Consider the following 13,966-nt stretch of genomic DNA (forward strand, 5'->3'; position numbering starts at 1 on the left):
ATGTGAGTATAAATACATGTGTGTATATGCATATATATATATGTATGTACATGTGTGCTCTGTCACTTCGGTTGTCTCCAAGTCTTTGTCACCTCATGGAATGTAGCCCACCAGGCTCCTCTGTCCACAGGATTCTACAGGAAAGAATACTGGAGTGGGTTGCCATGTCTTCCTCCAGGGGATCTTTCCAACTCAGGGATCGAACCCGCATCTCCTGTGGCTCCTGCATTGCTGGCAGGTTATTTACTGCTAAGCCACCAGGGAAGCCCATGTGTGTATATACATTAAATGAAAAAAAAAAGCCTTTAATTAACTTTCCTAACTTTTCTGTCTGTAATTTCCTATTGAGAATTTACGTTCCTGTCCCTCACTAAATACTGCTAGCCTGACAGCCACCTATTCTGCTGTCTTTCTGTTGATGTGATATATATTGGCATTCAGTGGCTCATACCCACAAGATTGATGATATTATTATTCAGGAGTTTTTGGAAGTTTTTAGGTTATATGCTAAATGGGAAGGAAAAGTCTACCCAGTCTATTAACTCAGTACATGTTTTAATAACTATAAAAGTCATCATCCTCTCCAAGAGGCCATGTTCGTTTATGGAGGCTGATTTAAGAAGCTGCAGAGAATTTCCTATGATTTTGGATTTCAGCTTTCAAGCACTGAGGTGGACTATTAATAGCTTTTTCCCCCTTTTGTTTTACTTAGTATGTTTAAGATCAGCCTAAATCTAAAGTGCTTTGATTCATTTTGTGAATCCTCTTTATTATGAAATTATTCATAATTATTTAAATTAATATTTTCCATATATATGTATTATAGTTTAGGATGATTATAATCATATTACTCTTTCACCTCCAAAACCCTTACCTTAATATCAATACTGAAGTGGTAGCAGTGGACTTGAAATTTCCTGAAACAGTGTGAAATATTAGACTGCCATGTATAATGCTAAAAAACCTTCATGTTCTCATTTATTTAGGTTTCTTTTACTCTTTTCTGTTATCTAATTTTCTGAGTTGGATCTCACACTTTTCTCCTCCTTTCTTTGCTCAGCCTCCTAACGACGAAACACATTTAGTTTATATCTTGATTTGTTGTTCAGTTGCTTAATCGTGTCCGACTCTTTGCAACACTGTGGACTGCAGCACGCTAGGCTTCTCTGTCCTTTACCACATCCCGAAGTTTGCTCAAACTCATGTCCATGAGTCAGTGATGCCATCAAACCATCTCATCTTTTGCCGTTCCTTCTCCTCCTGCCTTCAATCTTTCCCAGCATCAGGATCTTTTCCAATGAGTTGGCTCTTCCCATCAGGTGGCCACAGTATTGGAGCTTCAGCTTCAGCATCAGTCCTTCCAATGAATATTCAGGACTGATCTCCTTCAGGATTGACTGCTTTGATCTCCTTGCAGTCCAAGGGACTCTCAAAGTCTTCACCACCACCAGAGTTCTAAAGCATCAGTTTTTGGCACTCAGACTTACTTATGATTCAACTCTCATATCTGTACATGACCACTGGAAAAACCCCATAACTTGGACTGTATGGACCTTTGTAGGCAAAGGACTGACTGGTTTTGAATATGCTGTCTAGGTTTGTCATAGCTTTTCTTCCAAGGAGCAAGCATCTCTTATTTTCTTGGCTGTAGTCACTGTCCGCAGTGATTCTGGAGCCCAAGGAAATGAAGTCTCTCACTGTTTCCATTGTTTCCCCATCTATTTGCCATGAAGTGGTGGGACTGGATGCCATGGTCTTAGTTTTTTGAATGTTGAGTTTTAAGCCATCTTTTTCACTCTCCTCTTTCGCTTTCATCAGGAGGCTCTTTTGTCCCTTTTGCCCATAAAGGTGATGTCATCTGCATATCTGAGGTTGATATTTCTCTCAGGAAAATCGATTCCAGCTTGTGCTTCACCCAGCCCAGAATTTCTATGATGTACTCTGTATAGGAGTTAAATAAACAGGACAACAATATACAGCCTGACGTACTCCTTTTCCAATTTGGAACCAGTCTTCTCTTCCATATCTGGTTCTAATTGTTGCATCTTGACCTGCATACAGATTTCTCAGGAGGTAGGTACAGTGATCTGGTATTCCCATCTCTTTAAGAATTTTCCACAGTTTGTTGTGACCCATACAGTTGAAGGCTTCTGTGTAGTCAATGAAGCAGATTATCTCATATTTTCCAAGTTCTCAAATGCTGTTTGTCTTGTTCATCATCTATGTCTTGAAGATTGGTTCAAAATCTTTGCTCTGTATGGCATCAATACAGAGCAGGAGCCTGCTCTTATCATCATCATCATCATTAGACATTCAGAGTTATCTATGAATTATTGCCCTCATTTCTTTTTTTAAATTCTTGAAGAACAATATTTTCTTCTAGTCAGTCCACTTTAGCTATCTCTTATACCAATCAAATTTCTTTGCTGTCCCTTGGTTCCTACTATTACTGGCTCTTCATCTTGAAGCTTTCTGTCCTTTTGTTCAATAAATTTTACCAGTACACCCAGCAGGGAGTCAGCAAAAATAAGCATCATAAATAATATTACATATCTTTTGGCATTGTTCTGTGTTAATTTTTGCACCCAAATGTCTCCTGTCTTATTGATTTCCAAAATCAATTTGCAACATATTATGTTTTGCTGCCTAAAACACTTGTGGCCTTGATGTATTACATAGTTATTTCATGTTACAAATTTTATCACATCTTACTACCCCCTTCCCTCTACCTCATCAGCAAATGTGAGCTCATGAAAACCATTTGTTGAGTGTGTGTGTCTGCCTTTTTTTACCAGAACAAAGCAAGGGAATGTCATATATTCTGAAATAAATATTAAATCTATCTTCTCCTATATAAAGCCTGACTTTATTCATGATATCTGGTCTTTCTAATTTTTTCAATTGAGATGTTTCTGAATTTTTAATATGAAATTTAGAGAAAAGTCTCATGGTGTGTCCAATGCCTCTTATTCCACAGCAGAAGAAACTGTGTTACAACTAGGTGATAATGGAAAAATTTTATAATAAAAAAGTATTTCCCCTATGGGTACCTTACTTTTGATAAAGAAGGCAGGAATATACAATGGGACAAAGATAGCCTCTTCAATAAGTGGTGCTGGGAAAACTAGACAGCTACATGTAAAAGAAGGAAATTAGAGCACTTCCTTACACCATACACAAAGATAAACTCAAAATGGATTAAAGACCTAAATGTAAGACCAGAAACTATAAAACTCTTAGAGGAAAACATAGGCAGAACACTTGATTATATAAATCAAAGATCCTCTATTACCCACCTCCTGGAGTAATGGAAATAAAAACAAAAACAAGTGGAACTTAATTAAACTTAAAGCTTTTGCACAGCAAAGGAAACCATAAACAAGGTGAAAAGACAACCCTTTGAATGGGAGAAAATAACAGCAAATGAAACAACTGACAAAGGATTAATTTTCAAAATATACAAGCAGCTCTTATAACTCAATACAGGGAAGCAAACAACCCAATCAAAAAGATCTAAACAGACATTTCTCCAAAGAAGACATACAGATGGCTAACAAACACATGAAAAAATGCTCAACATTGCTCATTATTAGAGAAATGAAAATTAAAACTACAATGAGATATCACCTCATGCCAGTCAGAATGGCCATCATCAAGAAGTCTATGAACAATACATTTTGGAGAGGGTATGGAGAAAAGGAAACCCTCTTGTGCTGTTCATGGGAATGTAAACTGATACAGCAACCATGGAAGACAGTATGGAGATTCCCTAAAAAACTAGGAATAAAAGCACCATATGACTAGCAATTCCACTATTAAGGCATATATCCTGAAGAAACCAAAATTAAAAATGACACATGTACCCCAATGTTCATTGCAGCACTATTTACAATAGCTAGAACATAGAAGCAACCTAGATGTCCATCGACAGATGAATGGATAAAGAAGCCCTGGTGTATGTGTGTGTGTGTGTATATATATATAATGGAGTGTTACTCAACCATGAAAAAGGAACATACTTGAGTCAGTTCTGATGAGGTGGATGATTCTAGAGCCTATTATACAGAATGAAGTAAGTAAAAAAGAGAAAGAGAAATATCATATACTAACACATACATAATGGAATCTAGAAAGATGATATTGAAATTATTTGCAGAGTAGAAATGGAGACAGAGGCAGAGGACAGATGTATGGACACAGCATAGAGGGAGGAAGGAGAGGGTGAGATGTATGTAGAGAGTAACATGGAAACTTACTTCAGCATATGTAAAATAGACAGCCAATGGGAATGTGCTGTATGTCTCAGGGAACTCAAACAGGGGTTCTGTAACAACCTAGAGGGCTGGGCTGGGCAGGGAGATGGGAGAGAGAGGACATATATATACCTATGGCTTATTCATGTTGATGTTTGGCAGAAACAAACAAAATTCTGTAAAACAATTATCCTTCAATTAAAATAAATAAATAAATAAAAGCTTTTCAAACAAATTTGTAGTTTTGGCAGTAAAACTCACAGCTTGAAGTGAGATTAACCACTGGTTTTAAAGAATAAAACATTATATTATATACAGATAGTCATATTTAACCAAAAAGTGGAACCAATGTCATTTAAAACCCTTACTTAAAATCCTGTAAAGTCTACAATGTAGAAGAATTTTACAAAGTTCATTAGGAATAATAAAAATCAATAAAATTGTACTCTGGAGGGCTATTCACCTAAATTCACATATGAGGACATTGTCAAAAATGTTGTTGAACACTATTTGAAATTGAATTAGAGAAATTCCAAGAATATTTTCCCTGATTCCAAATCTCTATTTTAAAAAATGATTATGATGTTTTACAGAAACAACCATGAAAAGTAAGGATAGTCAAATAAGGTGTTATAAGATTCTGAAGCTTAATAATAATATTTTTGTTTAAATCTGTCTGAAAGAAATAACACAGTGAATTGAAGTAATGAAAAGTTTATCATATTTTACTTTGATATTGCTCAAACTCAGTGTATAAATTTCTTGAGATGGCATTTTTTAAACAAAAATATTATTATATTGAGAATCTTATTATTTTTCCTTGGAGATATTTAGGATCATTGATAGGGAAATTTACAGTTTAGTTTGACCTAATGAGTAACAGAGATACACTAAATATAGATGAACTGCTTATGGTTTCAAACAAAAATATAATATCTGAATTGTTTATAGACGCTAAGTTCCTTTGTAGTTTAAAAACAGAAAGTTATATTTATTAGAAAAATAAAAGGCATGAAGACAGGAGTAGTTAACTTGGTCAGAGTATGTAAATAGCTCTACCTTAGGCAAGAAAATATATCCAGTTCCACTAACTTTCAGAATATTAATTGCTCATAAATGTTCATGAATTTATGTGTCACATTAATGGACTTGTTTGAACATGCACAAATTATTCATTATTCAACTGCCAGTAATTATGCTGCAGATTTTTCATTCTATACTTCTGCACATTATGTAAACTAACCTAGTTGAGACCTTGTCACTGATTCAGAATTCTGCATTTAAGTATAAACAAAGTAGTTACTATAATAATTGTAATTCACTTTTCTTTTTCTCAAAGCAAGGAAGGATTCAGAAGGTGTTGGAAGATTTGTATTCACTCGGTAATAAGTATGAATATATTTAAATTTTTTCCTGTATGGATAAAAACTGTTTAAATTTACAGTTTTGCTCATTCAATAACATTTATATGGGTATCATGAATGCTGAAAGAAAAGATATTGAAAAACTATATGTTAATTTAAATATATATGGAAAAACAATCCACTGAACAACTAAGTAGTATATGTGTCATTATACATTTTGCTTCCCTATATACCAAAATTGTTTCAAAATTATCCTCTTATATTATAAAAAACCTTTTATGTATATTTAAATGTTTAAACAAAAAAAGGAGTTTCAGTTCAGTTCAGTCGCTCAGTCATGTCCGACTCTTTCTGACCCTATGGACTGCAGCATGCCAGGCTTCCCTGTCCATCACCAATTCCCAGAGTTTACTCAAACTCATGCCCATTGAGTCAGTGATGCCATCCAACCATCTCATCCTCTGTCATCCCCTTCTCCTCCCACCTTCAATCTTGCCCAGCATCAGGGTCTTTTCAAACGAGTCAGTTCTTCGCATCAGGTGGCCAAAGTATTGGAGTTTCAGCTTCAACATCAGTCCTTCCAATGAATATTCAGGACTGATTTCCTTTAGGATGGACTGGTGGGATCTCCTCGCAGTCTAAGGGGCTCTCAAGAGTCTTCTCCATTATCACAGTTCAAAAGCATCAATTCTTTGGCGTTCAGCTTTGTTTATAGTCCAACTCTCACATCCATACATGACTACTGGAAAAACCATATATTTGACAGAATGGACCTTTTTTGGCAAAGTTATGTCTCTTCCTCTTAATATGCTATCTAGGTTGGTCATAACTTTTCTTCCAAGGAGTAAGCATCCTTCAATTTCATGGCTGCAGTCACCATCTGGAGTGATTCTGAAGCCCCCAAAAATAAAGCCTGCCACTGTTTCCATTGTTTCCCCATCTATTTGCCATGAAGTGATGGGATTGGATGCCATGATCTTAGTTTTCTGAATGTTGCATTTTAAGCCAACTTTTTCACTCTCCTCTTTCACTTTTATCAAGAGGCTCTTTAGTTCCTCTTCACTTTCTGCCATAAGGGTGGTGTCATCTGCATATCCGAGGTTATTGATATTTCTCCCAGCAATCTTGATTCCAGCTTGTGCTTCATCCTACCCAGTGCTTCTCATGATGTACTATGCATATAAGTTAAATAAGCAGGGTGACAATATACAGCCTTGACAGACTCCTTTCCCTATTTAGAACCTGTTGTTCCATGTCCAGTTCTAACTGTTGCTTCCTCACCTGCATACAGGTTTTTCAAGAGGCAGGTCAGGTGGTCTGCTATTCCCATCTCTTTAAGAATTTTCCACAGTTTGTGGTGATCCACATAGTCAAAGGCATTGGCCTAGTCAATAAATCAGAAATAGATGTTTTTCCTCAAACTCTCTTGTTTTTTTGATAATCCAACGGATGTTGACAATTTGATCTCTGGTTCCTCTGCCTTTTCTAAATCCAGCTTGAACATCTGAAGTTCACGGTTCACGTATTGTTGAAGGCTGGTTTGGATAATTTTGAACATTACTTTATTAGAGTGTGAGATGAGTGCAGTTGTGCAGTAGTTTGAGCATTCTTTGGCATTGCCTTTCTTTGGGATTGGAATGAAAACTAACCTTTTCCAGTCCTGTGGCCTCTGCTGAGTTTTCCAAATTTGCTGGCATATTGAGTGCAGCACTTTCACAGCATCATCTTTTAGGATTTGAAAGAGTTCAGCTGAAATTCCATCACCTCCATTAGCTCCTGTGTCTCTTGTGTTTCCTGCATTGGCAGGCAGATTCTTTACCACTGCACCACATGGGGAGCCCTTTTAATTGTATACTAGTTGACATAAACTAAAACAATAAGAATTAGTGTTATTTATAGCATTATTTTAATAAGTGTACTGTTCATAATGTATCAACTACAAGACAGAGGGCTGAAGAATTGATGTTTTCAAACTGTGGTGTTCGAGAAGACTCCTGAAATCCCCTGGACAGAAAGGAGATCAAACCAGTCAATCTTAAGGGAAATCAACCTTGAATACTTGTTGGAATGAGTGATGCTGAAGCTGAAACTCCAGTATTTTAGTCATCTGATGCGAATAGCCAACTCATTGGCAAAGTGCCTGATGCTGGGAAAGATTGAGGGTAGAAGGAGAAGAGGGCATGAGAGGATGAGATGGCTGGATGGCATCACCGATGTAATGGACATGAGCTTGGGCAAACTTGGGAGATGGCAAAGTACAGGGAAGCCTGGCATGCTGCAGTCCATGGGGTTGCAAAGAATCAGACATGACTGGGCTACTGAACAACAATACTTTTTTAATACATTTTTAAAGACAGAAGTCTTTGAGAGTCTGAATTTGAAACCCTGTGCTAATCACAGAACTGACCAATCTGAAAACCTCTGCTCAGAAGAACTCTGATGAACAGAATAGTGCTATTCTGCATCACTAAATTATATTCACATGCTCAGAAGGTGTGTTTTTTTTTTTTTTTGCATGCTTTGAATCAGTGGGGTCAGCTGCGATATAGCTAAGGGATATCTTTGATCAGTTTCTTCATTTTTTCCATCTCTAGCCCTCTGAAATACAAGCCTGGTGCCCTCTGGCCCATTGCATTCTACTTACTATTCAAGTAAAAGAAAATACATATCATCAAGGAAAGCTGTATATAATGCATGATCCTGTGTTTTAATAAAAACTCTGAATATCAGTAAGCCCTAAAATTTTATTTCTGGGCCAATTACATGTAGAACAGGCATTTAATTTGTGTTAAAATAGTTTGAGGAATATTCTTGTGTTATTTCATTACCTCCCATTTTGAAAGACCCAGCGGAATATAAGCTCCCTAACTGGAAGGTTTTGTTTTTAAAATATGACACCAGGTAGAATTACAACATTTAGTAATTAATATTTCTCCTTTCCAATTACAATAAAAAGGCCTGAGGGCAAAAAATGTTTCTCTCTTACTCTCCACAATATTTCTAATACAATGTATGCAAACAATAACTATTTCTGAATTAAATAATTAATTGCTAATATGTGCTTCTTATATGTATATGACAGTTTTACATAAACCCTTATTCTATAAACCTTAGATTTTGTTTAGCAAGTGCTATGGTCTGAGTATTTGTATCCCCCCCGCAAACTCATATGTTGAAATCCTAGTATCCAAGGTAGTGGCATTAGAAGGTGGGCCCTTTTGGTAGCATTTGGGTCGTGATGGTGGAGCCCTCATAAACGGGTTTAGTGCCTCTAAGAGATCCTAGTCTCATCCATATGTGAGGACACAGAGATAAGGTGTGGCCTTGTTGTCACCTTAATCTTGGACTTTTTAACCAGAGAACTGTGATAAACAAATTTGCATTGCTTATAAGCTATCCAGTCTGTGATATTTTGTTATAGCAGCCTGAAGGAACTAAGACAGAAAGTATTTTCCATTTGTATATTTTCTGGATCCCAGCTACTGAATGCAAATTATTTTTAAAAAATTAATCTATTTATTTTAATTGGAGGCTAATTACCTTACAATATTGTAGTGGATTTTGTCATACATTGACATGAATCAGCCATGGGTGTACATGTGTCCCCCATCTTGAACCCCCCTCCCACCTCCCTCTCCATCCCATCCCTCAGGGTTGTCCCAGTGCACTGACCTTGAGTGCCCTGTTTCATGCATCGAACTTGGACTGGTGATCTATTTCACATATGAAGGCGAGGGTGGGTTGATTTGAGAGAATAGCATTGAAACATGTATATTACCATATGTGAATGCAAACTTTTTAAATTTCCAGTATTTATTTGTGATATAAGTACTACATGTAATTGCTGATTTACTAAGTCATGTCCAGCTCTTTGCATCCCCATGGATGGCAGCATGCCAAGCTCTGCTGTCCTCCACTATCTCCTAGAGTTTGCTCAAATTCATGTCCATTGAGTCACTGATGCTATCTAATCATCTCATCCTCTGGCACCTCCTTCTCCTTTTGCCTTCCATCTGTCCCAGCATCAGGGGCTTTTCCAATGAATTTGTTCTTTGTATCAGGTAGCAAAAGTTAAGAAACTTCAGCTCAGTATCAGCCCTTTCAATGAATATTCAGGGTTGGTTTTCTTTAGAATTGACTAGTCTAATCTCCTTGCTGTCCAAGGGATTCATAAGAATCTTCTCCAGCAACACAATTCAAAAGAATCAATTCTTCAGTGCTGAGCCTATTTTATGGTCCAACTCCAACATCTATACATGATTACTGGAAAAATTATAGCTTTGATTATATAGACCTTTGTCAGCAAAGTGATGTCTCTGCTTTTTAATATGCTGTGTAAATTTGTTGTAGCTTTTCTTCCAAGGAGCAAGTGTCTTTTAATTTCGTGGCAACATGCACTATTGGCAGTGATTTTGGAGGCCAAGAAAAGAAAATCAGTCATTGCTTCCACTTCCCCTTTCTATTTGCCATGAAGTGATGGAACCAGGTGCCATGATCTTAGTTGAGTTTTAAGCCAGGTTTTTCACTCTCATCTTTCACCTTCATCAAGAGGCTTTTTAATTTCTCTTCACTTTCTGCCATTAGAGTATTATCATCTGTATATCTGAGGTTGTTGATATTTCTCCTGGCAATCTTGATTCTAGCTTGTGATTCATACCATCTGGCATTTCACATAATGTATTGTGCACATAAGTTAAATGAACAGGGTGACAACATACTGCCTTTTTGTACTCCATCCCCAACTTTGAGCCAGTCAGTTGTTCCATGTCTAGTTCTAACTGTTGCTTCTTGACCTACCTAGAAGTTTCTCAGGAGACGGTTAAGGTGGTCTGGTACTCCCATCTCTTTTTAAGAATTTTCCAATTTGTTGTGACCCACAGAGTCAAAGGCTTTTGTGTAGTCAATAAAGAAGAATTAGATGTTTTTTCTGGAACTCCCTTGCTTACTCCATGATCCAACAAATATTGGCAATTTGATTTCTGGTCTCTCTTTCTTTTCTAAACCCAGCTTTTACATCTGGAAGTTCTTGGTTCATATATGGCTGCAGCCTAGTTTGAAGGATTTTTAGCATAACCCTACTGGCATGTGAAATGAAAACAATCATACAGTACTTAGAACATTCTTTGGCATTGCCCTTTCCTTGGGATTGAAATGAAAACCAACCTTTTCCAGTCTTACGGTCATTACTGAGTTTTCTGAATTTTTGACATATTGAGTGCAGCACATTAACAGCATTATCTCCTAGAATTTTAAATAGCTCAGCTGGAATTCTATCACCTCCACTAGCTTTGTTCGTAGAGATGCCTCCTAAGGCCAACTTGACTTTATACTCCAGGATCTGGCTCTAGTTGAGTGATCACACCATCATGGTTATCCTGGTCATTAAGATCTTTTTTCTCTAGTTCTTCAGTGTCTTCTTGCCACCTCTTCCAATCTGTTCTGCTTCTGTTAGATCCTTTCCATTTCTGTCCTTTATCTTGCCTACTTGCATGAAATATTCCCTTGATACATTGAATTTTATTGAAGAGATGTCTAGTCTTTTCCATTCTATTTTTTTCTCTATTTCTTTGCATTGTTCATTGAAGAAGGCCTTCTTATCTCTCCTTGTTATCCTCTGGAACTCTGAATTCAGTTGGTTATAACTATAAGTACTACACATATTATTTTCTACAGCACATTTTTCTTTTTCACTATCCAAGGCAGTGAACTTTAAAATGAGGCTGTAAGTAATAGTCTTCACAAAGAGTCTTACATTGTGACAAAAGTGTATGTGTGCTCAGTTATGTCCGACTCCTGGTGACTCTATGGACTGTAGCCTGCCAGGCTCCGTTGTCCATTCGATTTTCCAGGCAAGACTATTGGAGCAGGTTGCCAGAATACTGGGTGGATTGCCATTTCCTCCTCCAGGGGGTCTTCCTGACCCAGGGTTCAAGCCTGCATCTCCTGTGTCTCCTGCATTGCAGGAAATTCTTAACTCCTTGAACAATCAGGAAATAATTTCTATAATTTCTATACTTCTTTCTTGCATATCATTTTTTCTTGGAGGTAGAAGAGGCAGAAATTGAGATTGTTTCCACTGAATTCATCATCCCAAATCAACTGTTCAAAAGAGTAACTTAGGGATTCTATCTGTTGTTGAGCTTCCCTGGTGGCTCAGTAAAGAATCTGCCTGCCAGTGCAGGAGACCTTGATTTGATCCATGGATTGGGCAGATCCCCTGGAGAAGGAAATGGCAACTCAATCCACTATTCTTGTCTGGGAAATCTCATCGACAGAGGAGTCTGGTGGGATACAATACGTGAGGTCACAAAAGAGTTAGACACACCTTAGTGACTAAATAAGAACAATCAGTTGTTACTCATTATTACTCTTACATAATTCTGACACTTAGGAAAGCAGTTAAGGATGAGTCTGCAATCTCTCAGTATCTAGTGTTGATAAGTTGATCTCTGTCTTCTTCTCTTGGGTAATTTTATATTACTCTGTCACTGCACCCAACCATCATATTGTGAGGAAGCTCAAGAAACTCACAAAGACAAGGATGGAGACCCATGGAAGATTGCCCAATCTGAACTCCTAGTTGAGAGATGGCAACAATTTACCAGCCTTATGAGTGACTACTCTGGGAAGAGGCTGTCCTAGCTCCAGTAGAGCTACATAACTTATCACACTGCTGCTACATGAAGCAGAGACAAGACATAATGCCAGATCTTGCCCAAATTGAAGATTTGTGAACAAAATAAATTAATGATTACTCCTGTTGCAAGCCACTACATTTTGGAGTTATATGACAATGGATCATCAAACACTTTTTTTCCCCCAAACATCTTTATCATATCATAGCCCACTGGTTTTACTGCTGGATTGTGATGACATGCTAGTCGCCAGAGATTAGTATCACTTCAAGGCCAGTAACTAATAATTCCAATAAAGAATCCAGTTCCATTTTCTCTAGTGTAAAATGGACATAAGTACACTTAAGGAAATTTAACAAAAGAGTCAGAGTATAGAATATTGGATTCACTGCAGGAGATACTAAGTCTTCCCTTGTATTGAGGGATTCTGAGAATGTAAATAGACTTGTATCTGAAACAATTAAGAAGCCATAAATCCCTTTTATGTCAAGTTAAATTACATATTTGTTAATTACACCTAGAATTGATCCATCAATGTACGCCAAGAGATTTCTTAATAAATTGCCCATCCACCAGAATACTTTTTTTACTCATTTCTCCTTGATTTATTGTGGTAGTGAGTCCACATTATCTGTGAGTTAACTATCATGACCAATCTCTTGGCTTCCCAGGTGGCTCAGTGTGGTAAAGAATCCACCTGCCAATGCAGGAGACTCAGGAGACAGAGACACAGGTTCAATCTCCATACTACCTGATTCCCAGTAATCTCATTGAGGCAAGAGTTCCCAATTTCCCTGTCAACATCCTCTGCAGGGTTTCCAAGGATCCTAGACATTCTAGAGCTTTCCAAGGATGCTCAACTACACATTTATCAATACCCTGATGAAAGAAGTGTCCAGCTGTCCCCCTCAGGTTTTATGGTGAAGAAATAGCTAAGCAATTTGAACATACTATATGCCCATCTCCCTAAAACTTTGGACTCCTTTCTTTAATTATTCAGAAAAGTCCTGACAATTCATCCTCATTGACTAACATCGAGTATTTAGTCCAAGTTTTATAGCCAAACTGGCAGAATATTACTGCGACAACAAGGTGGCCAAGCCAATATACTAATATTAATTCTGAATGAATAAATATATATTGTACTAGTTTTTTTTTGTTTTTTTTGTTTTTTGCTGGAAAACAAACTACTGCAAACTCAATGGCTTAAAGATCATGTATTTGCTATCTCAAGTTTTCCATGGATCCTCTGGTTCCCAGGGTCTTACAGGTTATGACTAGAGGCTGCTAAGGTTCTAGAGGCAAACAGCAGTCATACCAGTCCCATCCACCTTCTCCATGGTTAGTTCCTAACATGACAGTCTTCTTCTCTAAAACTAGCAGGAAAAATCTTGTGTTTCAGTATGTTAACATGAATTTTCATATAACAGAAACTTGGGGCTTCTCTGTTGGCTCAGGCAGCAAAGAATCTGCCTGGATGCAGGAGACCTGGGTTTCATCCCTGGGTGGGGAATATCCCCTGGAGAAGGAAATGGCAAGCCACTCCAGTATTCTTGCCTAGAGAATTCCATGGACAGAGGAGTCTGGCAGACTAGAGTCCATGGGTTCGCAGAGAGTCGAAATGATTGAATGACTAACACACACACAAAATCAAAGGTGACCTCTTGTTACCTTTGTTATATTTTATTTAGACACAAGTCACAATTGCCTCCCA

This window comes from Cervus canadensis, chromosome 1 (assembly GCF_019320065.1).
Source record: "Cervus canadensis isolate Bull #8, Minnesota chromosome 1, ASM1932006v1, whole genome shotgun sequence".
Lineage (NCBI taxonomy): Eukaryota > Metazoa > Chordata > Mammalia > Artiodactyla > Cervidae > Cervus > Cervus canadensis.